Source organism: Octodon degus, unplaced genomic scaffold (genome assembly GCF_000260255.1).
Source record: "Octodon degus isolate 3935 unplaced genomic scaffold, OctDeg1.0 scaffold00146, whole genome shotgun sequence".
Lineage (NCBI taxonomy): Eukaryota > Metazoa > Chordata > Mammalia > Rodentia > Octodontidae > Octodon > Octodon degus.
The window spans coordinates 3,789,458-3,802,868 of NW_004524722.1; the positions used below are offsets into that span (position 1 = coordinate 3,789,458).

General features: G+C 38.7%; 2 pseudogenes; both read right to left on the reverse strand.

The window, feature by feature from the left end:
* Positions 1-369: 369 nt before the first annotated feature.
* LOC111812842 lies at positions 370-1,160 on the reverse strand (annotated as a pseudogene).
* Positions 1,161-4,828: 3,668 nt separating this feature from the next.
* Positions 4,829-9,909, reverse strand: LOC101576824 (annotated as a pseudogene).
* Positions 9,910-13,411: the final 3,502 nt, after the last annotated feature.

The window sequence follows — 13,411 nt, forward strand, 5'->3', positions numbered from 1 at the left end:
CATTATATCAGCCACACTGGGAACATTTCTTCTCAGAAGTCCATCTTCATGAAAGGACTCAAGATTGTTTTCAGTCCTAGTCCTGCATTTTGTAGTTTTTTTTTTTTTTTTTTTTTGTAGCTGTGGATCTTTGTAGTAGTTGGTAGTAGTTGGCTAAAATAAATAATAGAGAGAATGGCCTGTTTTAGGAAACAAATTCAGATATTTTTGCAATTGATTAAATTCCTTTTTGAAAATTAGTCAAAAGGTCTGCAGAATCAAAAACTCCATGTTTCAAGGGGGAGAGTGGGACTTAACTAAGAAATACTTGTCTCTACAAAGCAGACACAGGAGGTCAAGAGCGGCTTGAGTCTTTGGGAGAAGTTACTCTTATAGGTTTTGATCCAGCCACTCTCTGTAAGTCTTCCTACTCTGGATTCCTACTGAGAAGTTGGTAGGCCAGCTTCGTGTACCTGTGGAAACTATCCTCAGAGTGATTGAGGGTCACCTCCACACAAGCACTCTTCAAACTGCTTGGCATACACAATCCTGACATCTCTTTGGACAGCATGCTTACATGTCATAATGTAAGCATACATACTTTCGGTCTGCTATGAGTGGGAAGGAGCCAGCATCTAGCAACTGAAGGATATCCCGGATGATCCTAGCATTGCCTGTGGTCTGTACTACAGGCTCCTAATTCTTTGTAATAGATGCAGCTGGGACATCCAGTTTGCCAGCCTTCAGGGAATGGTGACAACTATTTTTGCGTGCATAAAGACACGGTTGCCCCTGAAGTAGGTCATTCAGTACTTTACTTTGATGGAGTTGGGGCAGGATTGGGGTATTCACATTTTGCTGCTAACAGGCTGTTAAAATTGAATGCTGGGAGGACCAGAGAGATTAAAGCTTGCAGTCTGAGTTTATTCCTTAGTTTGGAATCTTGACTGAACTAAGGATGGCAGCCAAAGTTCTACCAGTACTGTCACCATAGACTCCAAATCTCCCTGGGTCAATCTTTATTCTTGTAAGATTTCTGGCTGCAGGAAATACTTTGTGACATGTACATCATCATGAACTTCCTCCAGAAAATAACCCTAGGGAGCTAGCCTGTATTCAGTGCAGACAAAGAAATCATTCTGTTCCCCAGAAATTGCTTCACACAGCTCATCATAATATCTGAGTTCAAGGTCCAGCCTTCCCCATGGCTATAAGCAATGCTGCATCCCAGCGGCTTACTTTCACTTGGGCAGAGGACCGTGCACTTTTCTTGTCAAAAGAAAGGATAAAATCACTGTGATCAGGTGATGGCTGTCTCGGACAGTGTATGAGGTTACATTTTTATGAATTCTCTCAAGACCAAGCTTTTAGTTGCTTTCCAGATCTTATCTCCTCCTTTCTCTAGAGTTCTCAATCGATTCAATATTTTTTCGATTCATTGACCTTGTCTCTTACTCTTCACAATCTCCTTCCCTAGACGCCTGCGCAAGCCTTCTCTTCCTGCACTTGTTCAGTACCCTGGAAATTTGCATCAGACAGCATCAGCTTCCAGGGACCCAACATGAACCCAGGCAGTGAGATGCAGACTTAATGGGCAGTCATTGCCACCAGGGCAGAGAGCAGGACTTAGAATGACCCCATCCTCCCCGGCTTGGCTCACCCTCAGGTCAAAGAGGAAGAGAAGGTGATGCCAATTGGAGAGCTCAGTGAAGATTCTGCCAGCCTCTTCGAGGCTATATTTTTCCTGAAACTGAGTGCTTTTTCTCAGGCCTCACAACCTCACCCCAAGGTATCTGGGAAGACCTCTTCACAGTTAAGCGTTGTGAGGAGGAACTTCAGGGTCCTCTTTTGTCAGTTTCTCCAGGTTTGTAGCAGCAGCTTGTTGCAGCCACTTTGGGCCTGCCCATGTGAGGTTAGTGTTAGGGGGTGATAGTTTAAAGAGAGGGAACAGAATGACTTCTAAATAAGGTATGTGACTCTTTTCTCTGTGACCTCTGTGTCATTTTCCCTACCCAATCTGGGCTACTGGCTGAGCTTCCTGATTGGTCTCCCAATCTTCATTCTTGCCCATGTAATGAATATTTCATATGGTGGCTAAAGTAAGTTTTCTGAAGTACATGTCTACTGATTTCATTTTGCTTCTTAACATTCTCCAATCCCCTCTCCTCCCTTCAGCCCATTTTCCCCTACCTCTTTACAAAGCTTTGTTTCTATTTTATCTTTTTTTCTAGTTTTTTTCTTTTCCTTTCCTTCCTTTCCCCTTTCTCTCTCCCTAGTTCTCTTTATTGAATAATTTTTTCCCATTTCACAATATCTGTTGCACATTTGGCTCCTTATTTACTGTTTCAGTTTCTCATAAGGAGACAATGCAATGTTTACACATGTAAGTCTGATTTGTTTCTCTTAGGAGTATGGTTTCAAGTTGCACCCATTTACCTAGAAATGCCTCCAACTTATCCTTCTTTATGGCCAAATAATATCTGTTACATTTTTCAAAAAGCATACTTTCTTTATAATTCTTCCAGTTGATGGGCATTTGAGGTGTTTCCAAAATTTAACATTTACAAACTGTGCTGCTTTATAAATCTGAGTGCACATATATTGCTGTGATATGATGTTTTTAATTTTTCCAGAAAGATATCCAGAAGAGGAATATCTGGGTCAAATGGGACCTCTGATCCTAGTTTTTTAAGCAATCTCCATATGGATTTCCACAGTGGTTGTACCAGTCTACATTCCAACCAACAGTGGAGAGGGATTCCTTTTTCCCACATCCCCACCAGCATTTGTTATTGGTTGATTTCTTGAAAATAGCCACTTTCTGGGATGGGATGAAATCTCAGCATTGTTTTAATTTACATCTCTCAAAGGTCAGTGATGTTGAACATTTTATCATATATTTATTTGCTATTAGTGTTTCTTCCTCTGAGAAGTGTGTATTCACCTCAGATGCCCATTTTTGGATTGACCCTTTAAATTTGATAAAGATGTCCTTTAAATATGAGGGGTCTGTTTTTTTTTTTCTAGTTCCTTATATGTTCTAGATACAAGTTCTTTAACTGAAGGACAGCTAGCTAGAATTTTTTCCCATTCTGTGGGTTGACTTTTCACTCTGTTGGTGATTTCTTTTGTTTTGCAAAGACATTTTGATAGGATATCCCAGTTATTGATTCTTTGTATTATTTCTTATTCAATCAAGGTTTTGTTCATGAAATCTTTGTCTACATCTATGTCTTCAGGAGTTCTGTCTTGCACCTACTTTGGCAAGTGCAGGACCAGTGTTCAATCTTGGATCCTGCATGCGGTACCAGCCCCGCCCCTGGCGTGCACTGAGCTGGTGACAAAGTCTAGGCATGGTAGTACACACCTGTAATCCCAGTTCTGGGGAGGCTGAAAACAGGAGGATCAACATGAGTCCGATCTGTGTAGTGAGACCCTGTACTAAATACACACACACACACACACACACACACACACACACACACATGAGTTCTGTCTTTTCTTTCTTCCAGTAGATTTAGTGTTTCTATTTTAATATTTAGGTCTTTGATCCCTGTGAACTTTATTTTTTTTTTTTTTAAGGAGGAAGTAGAATAGGGGCACTTTTTAGTCTGTAAAATTCTTGCAGATAAAAAATGCAAACCAGTCCAAATTTGAATTTAAGAAACATGACCCTGTTGATGCTCATACCACACGCTTTTTTAAATCTCAGACTACCCCAAGAGGTAAGTACTAGTTCCTTGTCAAAGGCAGGGAAACAAAATCCTGAGGTTATAAAAAATGGTCAAGCTATAATATGGGAGACGCAGACAGCATTAGGATCTAGACCTTACTGAAATAATTTTTGACATATATAATGACATATATAATACTGGCTTATTAGAGAGTATTTGGAAAAATGGAAGGAAAAAAAGAAATTAACTCATTACTCTGTCTCCCAGTGGTTGCCAGATGAACGTTTTGGGACACCTATTCCAGTCTTTTTGCTATGTATCATTAAAAGTATGAATATGTCACGTATCAAAATGTATGTATTAATACTTTAAAAATTAGTTATCTTCTGATTTAAAAATGGAAGCATCCATATAAAAAATTTGGAAAATGCTGACATGTGTAAATGAAACTGAAGTCACTTGGAATTGTATATCAAAAGCAAACATTGCTAACATTTTAATATATTCCCTTAGTCTTTTTCTATCAAATTTTTCTATGGCGAAGGTTATACAAGATTTTTAAGTATAGTTAAAGGTTTGAATGGGTGATGACAAAGAACTTGGTGACAGTATTTGCCACTCTAAGTAGGCAACAAGTAATCAATGTTCCTTTTTTCTTGATAAGGTCATCAAAATGTGTGTAAGTTTAAATAATACCTGTGCTAAATTTCTGTTAAGATGAAACCTGACATAGATGACCATGTTGGTTTATTTTCTGTATCCATGAGGGTCTACATCATTTGCACAAGAATGCTCCACACATTTTCAACCATATTCCCCTGGGGAAGAAAGATACATAATTGTAGTTTAATTAAAATTTTTTTCCTATCATAATGAAAATCACATAATACACCTTAAACATTCTTCATACTCATATAAAAGAGGTTTGCAGGAAAATAAGGCATGATTGATAATGAGTTAGTGAAGTTCTAATTGCTACAGCAGACTTGACTTATATTATCAAAGTTCCGAAGAATTCATTATCAAAGCTAAAAGTTTCAGTTGTGTGAAGTAATAAACCTTACAACAGCTGTTGTGGAAAGCCTCCATGTAAGTTTACATAGGTTACTAAAGGCAAAGAATAAGCAGAGATGAATTCCAGCTGGAAGGCTACGTTAAGACGGCTTCCTTTTGACTTAAACAGTCATGACACACTAAATGAAATCATCTGAGAAATTCACACCTTGCTGACCAGAATCCCTACTTGGAAAGCTATCTGTGAATGCCCACAGTCTCACACAGCAGCCGATATAGTCGTCGAAGGCGATTGTCCCATTGATGCTGTATCATTTTGTGATCGAATTCAGTTTGAGGATTCAACCTGAACCCCATTGCAGTCAGCACCTTCTGCAGCTCCTGGGGGTCCACAGTGCCACTGTGGTCACTGTCAAAGCTCGTGAAGTGCTGCCTCCACCTGCTCAGCACCGCCCAGAACTCCTTAAACTCGGTGAACCCCATCATGCCAAACATACCTCTATCCAGCATTGAAACCCTAAGCTGACAAGTCTTCAGGTTAAAAGGTGTGTATCCTCCAGTAATGCCTGACTGTGTCAGATATCTCCGTAATTCATCAGCATCTATTTGCCCATCCTGGCGGGCCACCGCAGCAAAGTAGCTGTACAGCGGGTTCTGTGTCTGTGCAACAAGGTGGGCCTCCAGGTGTTCCTCCATACCGGCCTGCTTACTACCAGCAGCCTGCGCCTGGTGTCAGGAAAACGCCATGGTGCAGACTGTGCGCCACCCCATTTCAACTTTAGTTTAATGCATGATGGTAGACATGGGCCTAGTAGATTTAATAATCAAATTTAGAGGGCCGGCCAAATAGCTCAGTGGATTACAGTGCCTGCTTAAGCAGATGCAGGGGTTGAGAGTTTGATCCCCGGGCCTGCTGTGCTGGCCCCGCCCCCCGGGGTGCGCTGAGGCTGTGATTGACACTGGGCATGGTGGCGCGCCTGTAATCCTAGCGTGTAGGAGGCTGTAAACAGGAGGATCACTATGAGTCTGATCTATGAGTCTGATCTAGGTAGTGAGACTCTATAGATCCTGTCGTAAAATACAAAAACAAAAAAACTAAACAAATTTAGTAGTGTAGCTGGATATAAAATCAACACTCAAAAATCAATAGCAGTACTGTACACAGCAAAATAATTCACTGGGAGAGAAGTTAGGGAAATCACACCTTTCACAATAGCATCCAAAAAATGAAATACTTAGGAATCAATCTACTAAAGGAAGTAAAATATCTATACATTGAAAATTACAGAACCTTGAAAAAAGGACATAGAAAAAGGTATCAGAAAATAGAAAGATATCACTTGCTCATGGGTGAGAAAAACCAACTTAGGTTCTCAAATTTTTATACAAATTTAATGCAATTCCAATCAAAATACTCTTAGCATACCTCACAGAACTAAAGAAAACATTCCTAAAATTCTTTTGGAACCAGAAGAGACCTATAGTAGCAAAACCAATTCTCAACCACAAAGGCAAGGCAGAGGGCATTGTAGTTCCTGATTTGAAATTATACTACAAAGCTGTTGTGATAAAAACAACATGGTACTGGCAAAAATCAGACCTGAGGATCAGTGAACCTGATTAGGAGATGCAGAAACAACTCCAAAAACAATCAGCCACCTTATCTTTGACAAAGGAGCCAAGCATATTCACTAGAAGAAAGACACAGAAGTTCATAAGTGGTACTGAGATTATTTCTCTAAAATTCTATCATCTACATTGTACTAGACTCAATGACAAGAGCTATACATATTTATCTTGGTTCTCTTTTTGCCTTATACAATTCTGAAACATTATAGGAATTCAGCTATTAATTTTTGAATCACAGCTACAATGCTTCATGTAGAGAGATGAGCCCCAAAACTTTATCTGAGAAATGTGTGTGATAAGAATTGGGCAGAACCCATCCAAGATATAATTTTCCAGAGTTAGTGTAGATTGAGAGGAGTAAGCCTAGAAGTCTTGTGTGGTCACTCTGGTAGCAAAAAATGCAACATTAACCACTTAGCTCAAGCTCTGGACATTTGGTGACCAACACCCAGTCTCTACATCTACTTCAGTGGGGTAGTTTAAATCACACTGACCAGCCTAGTGATAGTAAATATAGAAGCTGGCATATACATTTACACAACACATAAATCCACTGATGGTGTCAAACAAAATCCAGTCCCTGTGGGAGTTGAAGTAGAAGTTACTGGAAGGAATGTAGGTTCACCCTTAGACAGTCCCATCAGAGAATTTGCTAAGTCTTAGAATGAGGAACAAAAATCAAGCTGAAAGAGATGGCCAGTGTTTGTGGCATCTTCAGTAGGTTTGGAAAGAAGGAAGAGCTCAAGAATGAGGTATAGTCTGATACTTGATGCAGACATGGCAACCTTAGGAAAATTCAGAATGCAGTTGCCTTCTATGTTCACATGTCTAAGCTCTGTCTATTTAGGGCAAGGTTCCCAAGACTAGGGTAAAAGCAACAACTGCAAGGCTGCAGGGCTTTAGCAGTCTTGTGGTGTCAGGGAGTTAAGAGTTTGGAGGTCAGAGTCTGATAAGGTAGAGTGTGTCTTAGTTACTTTTCTCTCGATGAGATAAAATATCAGACACACAAAGGGAGAAATTTTATTTATCTTCATTTGTAGAAGTTTCAGTCCATAATTAGGTAGCTCCAAGGTGGGGTGGCTCATGTCAGAGGGGCAACAGTTCATGGTGGTAGAAAACAGCAAAAGCAATGGAGGAGGAGAGAAAGGGCAAGCCTCTTTCTGTCCTTTATATTGCCCTAGGGTGGGTAGAGCACTCTCACCTTTAATCCCAGAATTGGACCATGAATCAATCACAAACTCTAGATTCAGCTGCCTTCAAAAGCCCTGCTCACTGTGACTGCATGAGGCTTTAGGACATCCAGACACAAACCATAACAGCATGACATTAGTAAACCCCTTACTCTTAATTTCAGGCGCTAGAAGGGCTGTGTTCTAGCATTCAGGGCAATCCAGATAAGTACCAATACTAATGGAAGTTAAATTCTCTTCTTAAATGGATTAAGACTTGCTTGAATACTCTTTGGAGAAAGATCATTTTTAGAGGTTAGAGCCTCTAAATTTTTCATAAAAGATCATTATTTATTCAGATCTAATCAGATATTAGCAACTATGCCCAGAAATAGTACCAAGTAACTAAAAGGAGTGAGAAAAAATAATAGAAACAGAACCATAGGTTATCTAAAAATTGGAACTAGGGAAGATTTTAAAATAAAATGATTATCCAGGTCCCTCTAGAAAACATTATGTCTTCAAGATGAAAAAGCCCTTATATCTGGAATCTTCAGGGCCTCAAGTAGCTACCTGTTACACTACAGGTTCAGCAGGAAAATGTACAGAGACATTCCTATGGAGCAGAATTTTTAGTACTAGATGAGTGTTGAGATAAATAAACTTTCTCCATACCTTGAGAAATGTCATGAACTGAGCTACAAACTTTTGAGCTGGAAGGACTCATTTGTGTTTCAGACCTGAAGCATCTTTTAAATAGGACTGTGTGATCCCTATCCAAATATTTGTCCTCCATCACTTACCATTCTAAAGAAAAAAGAAAGAACCACCCCTATAGAAAAGTGAATGAACCTGTTCAAAAGGAAGGAATTACTGAGATGAGAAGGACAGGAGTGGGAGTAGGGAAAGGAGATGTAACTATGTATATAAGTAAATGTTTGGATAATTGTACTATGGATTTCTGCTGGTCTGTGTAAAGGAGCAGTTAATGCTTAAATTTTTTTGTCTTATTTTTTCTCTTTTTTCCCTTTTTCTCTCTTTTTAATTTCTTGTAACATTTTTCTTTTTTTTCCCATAATTTTACAGAGAAACAAATAGCAATGAGATAGTTTCAAATCAAATTGGTAGGACAGTTTCAATAATTATCACATTACATACTATCTTCCTAGTGGTTATTTGTTGTACAAGATGTAGATGTGATATTCTATTTACAAATACTATTACAACAAAATCCCTCTATTCATTGAATTAAGAGAATGTAGCTATACATCTATCCTAACCATTTTGAATACACAGATACAAAATGGTCATTCATCTGTATCCCCTTTTTTGTTTAGTTCCATCATTTAAATATTATAGGTATGTGATCTCAGCAAAATATTCCAAAATAGTCCAGTAGTCTATAATAGTATTCGGTCTTCCACTTGACTGGCAATGTCAGAAGTTGTTGACCTGAGTCCCCTACAGCTCAACATAACAACATGGCTTTATTTCTTGTACTTTGTTTTTATATTTTTCTGCTGGCTGGTTAAGACCAAGATAAAGCAAGACCTATGCAACAAGAATTGTAGCTTTTGGATCTGATAAGGTCAGTCAAATCCCCTCAGGTTTTATCCTGAGATCCTATACCTCAGATTGTAGATCCTTAGTCAGTGTCAGCCATGTGGATGAGTAATGGCCATTGCTTGGCTAATTTGCTGTCTGTGAAAGCCTGAGGGAAAGTTGTCTCTGAATGTGTCTCTCCTTAGGCACACTCTACATCATCGATCACTTTTCTCTTTGGCCCCCATAATCTCCTTGATCAGAAAATTTGGGACACAACTGAGTTACATGATGTTACACTACAAGTTCTCATATGTCCTGAGTCTTTTTTTTTTCTTTTTCTTTTTTTTTTGTGGAACTGGGGATTGAACTCAGGCCCTTGCATTTGCGAAGCAAGCACTTATTCTGCTGAGCTGTCTCCCCGGCCCCCTCTGAGTCTTAATTGACCTTGGAAGGCTAGGGCCACAATGTTGACTTTCCTTGAAGGTCCTCTTTTTTCTCTAATTTTTGGTCTGCAAACTTAGGTTGTTAACCCTCTAGAAGAGAAGCTTATTGTTATTATCATAGAACCTAGGCTGTTGAGCTTAACCTCATTATCTGAATAATGAATATCAAACATCTTAGGCATAACATGGAACAGGCATTTTTCATCAAATATTGATATGTTAAACTTTAAGTCCCTACAGAATATGATGAAAAAAAATTTAAAAATTAAAATATATTTGAAAAATAGGAATAAAGAATTATATATATTTACACATAAGTCCAAAAATCTAACCATATACAACATTATTGCAGGACAGTCCCGCAACACTCCTTTTCCTGTCTCCTGCCTTCATTCACCACCCCCTTTCTTTTTAAACAGTCATCCTACCGAAAGCCAGCAAGGCTGCAATAGGCATGTCATGACAAGCAGCACATATTCAGAAGACCAGAACGATAGGCCCTTCAAGCATGAATCTACTATTACAAATTTCCATCTTCACTGCAGTTGCTTAGTTCACAGGTGTTGGTATATATAGTTAGTCAGGTTGAGAATCCTTCCAATTAACTGCTAGATTTGAAAATCTTCTGAAGATTCTCAGGATCATTGCCTTACCCATCTTATACATATAACTGTATGGTTTGCCTCTGTCATGTTTCCTAGCTCTTCTCCTTACTCTCTCTTCATTGTCTAGTCCTCAAGTTCTTGCTTTCCTTTTACTTGTATTATACTTTTATATTTGTATTTCTTCTTTTGAGTTCTCATACTAGGGAATCTATATAATATTTACACATGTATGTCTGGTTTATTTCACTTATGAGTGCATGTTCAAGTGGCATCCACTTAAATATAAAGGCTTCGAGTTTGTCATTCTTTACCATTGAGTAATACTCCATTGTATAAAAATACCACATATTTTTCATCCATTCTTCAAGTGATGGGCATCTTGGTTGTTTCCAAGATTTGACTATCACAAATTGTGCTGCTATAAACATAGGCACACATATATCACTATGATATGATGTTTTCAGATCCTCTGGGAAAATTCCCAGTAGGGGAATAGCTGATTTAAGTGGGATTTCCAGTCCCAGTTTTCTAATTCTTCTCCACACTGATTTCCATAATGGTTGTACCAGTCTACATTCCCACCAGCAGTGGAGAAGGGTTCCTTTTCCCCCACAGCCTCTCCAACATTTGTTGTTGGTTGATTTCTTTATGAAAATCTGGAGTGAGATAATATCTCAATGTTGTTTTAATTTGCATTTCACGGATGGCTAATGATGTGGAGCATTTTTCATATATTTATTTGCTTCTTTAATTTCATCCTCTGAGAAGTCTGTGTTCATCTTGGATGCCCATTTCTGGACTGGATCTTTAAATTTTGGGGCCCTAGTGTTTTTTAGTTCTTTATAAATTCTAGAAAGCAGACCTTTGTCTGAGCACTTATTTGCAAGATTTTTTCCAAATTTGTAGGTTGTCTTTTTACTTTGTTGGTGATTTCTTTTGATGTGCAAAATCTTCTCAACAAGGGGCGGTCCCAGTTGTTAATTCTTTCAAGTGTTTTCCATGTGATTTGATTTTTGTTCATGAACTCTTTGCCTGCCCCTATATCTTCAAGAGTTCCTCCTACTTTCTCTTCCAGGAGATTTTTTTTTCTTTCTTTTTCCAATTTTGCCTGCATATATCTGGTCATCTGATCAACTAATTTTAAGACAACACTATGCAATACAATGAATACTGCCAAATTCATATTATTTTGTTTAGTAAAATTCTGTATAAAGAACCTTATATAAGGTTCTACTTTTTTCTTTTTTTATTACTATTTCATATTCTCTTTGAAAGCTAAAGAAATAAAAGTGGAATAAGGAAGAAAACACTTTATTCTCCTTTTATATTTGGATGGTCTCTAAATAAAACCTTCCTCTAGAACTGAAAGCCAACTGGTCTGAACCCTTCAGCAATTCATATGTGAATTTCATCTTCTCTCTACATGGAGTGATGAGTGTTCCTTACACTTGAACTGGAGATCAGAGAGCCAAAACATTAGTGATAGAAAAGAGAAAATATTTCAGAAACATTTGGTAAGTAATGTTAGAACTGCACAACCAATTAAATGAAGGTCAGGATGACTCCAATATTTTTCAATAGGATGGCTGCATATTAACTATTAGAGTTGATTAAAATAAATATTGAGGCAAAGTCAGAAATTTTACTTTGGCCAAATGCAACTTGAGACATAAACAAAAACATTCTATTCAGCTACTCAACTCTGGAACTTGGTGAAGCCTTATTTGGAACTTTAGATTTCAGTGGCATCAGCCTATATGGGAGCAAATCAAAAACATGAAATTTGTGGAGGGGGGAAAAACTTATGCACTCAGGGAAGCTGGGGCCTCAAACTGTTCACATAATCATTACTAGGTGGTAAATACTATCCTAGTGGTCATCTTAGATTGTTGGAACCTAACAAAGAGCGGCCATTTTAATCTCTAGGAATCAAAGGACTTTCTAGAGGAAGTAATGCCTAACCTGGTACAGAAGTATGAGTAAAATGACTAAATGAAGGAAGAAAGAAACAATTTCAGAGAAATTGAAGAACAGATTAAGCAAATTTCAGCCAGGAAGAGAAAACTGGTCTAGTCTCTTTTTAATTTTAATTTTAGTTTTATTTTATATATTTGGTACAGGGTCTTACTACACAGCTTGGAGTCATAGTGATCCTCCTGTTTCAGCCTCCCTAGTGCTGGGATTACAGGTGTGTGCCACCATGCCCACTCTTGGTGGCTGACTTGGCATGCCAGGGGCAGGGCAGCCATGGCATGTGGTACTATTGTTCGAACCTGGGTCCTTATACTTGCCTAGGCAATGTGCTTAGACTGCTGAGCTATCTCTTTGGTCCAGTTGGTCTGTTCTTAGTTTATATAAAGGAGTAAAACATGGAAGGGAGGTGATAGTGATGAGACGAAGTCATCACAGTTGAAAAGCTTGAATTGTACCCTGAGATGTTAAAGAATGTTAAGAAGCAAAATGAAATCATTGGATATGTACTTCAGAAAGCTTACTGTAGCCACCACATGAAGTGTTCATCAAATAGGCAAGAACGTCAGCAGACTAAAGCGCCTGCTTAGGTAGAGCACAGTGGCTAGGGTTTGATCCCCCGCATACTGTGCCAGCCTTGCTCCAGGACGCATTGAGATGGTGATTGAGACTGGGCATGCTGGCATGCCTGTAATCCCAGCACTTGGGAGGCTGTAAACAGGAGAATCACTATGAGTCTGATTTATGTAGTGAGACCCTGCCATAAATATAGGGGAAAAAAAAGTGGACAAGAATGGAGGTTGGGAAACTAGTCAGGAAGTTCGGCCAGTAACCCAAATTGGGTAGGGAAAGTGACACAGAGGTCACAGAGAAAAGAGTCACACACCTTATTTAGAAGTCATTCTACTGTTCCCTCTCTTTAGACTATAGCCCCTAACACTAACCTCAGATGGGCAGGCCCAAAGTGTCTGCAACGAGCTGCTACTACAGAACCTGGAGAAACCAACAAAAGAGGACCCCAAAGTTCCTCTTCACATCACTGACAGTTGAGAGATGCAAATTAAAACAATACTGAGATTTCATCCCATCCCAGAAAGTGGCTATTTTCAAGAAATCAACCAATAACAAATGCTGGTGGGGATGTGGGAAAAAGGAACCCTTCTCCACTGTTGGTGGAAGTGTAGACTGATCTGCCCTGATCAATCACTGTGGAAATTAGTATGGAGATTGCTTAAAAAACTAGGATCAGAGGTCTATTTGACCCAGATATTCCTCTTCTGGATCTTTCTGGAAAAATTAAAAACATCATATCACAGCAATATATATGCACTCAGGTTTATAGAAGCACAGTTTGTAAATGTTAAATTTTGGAAACACCTCAA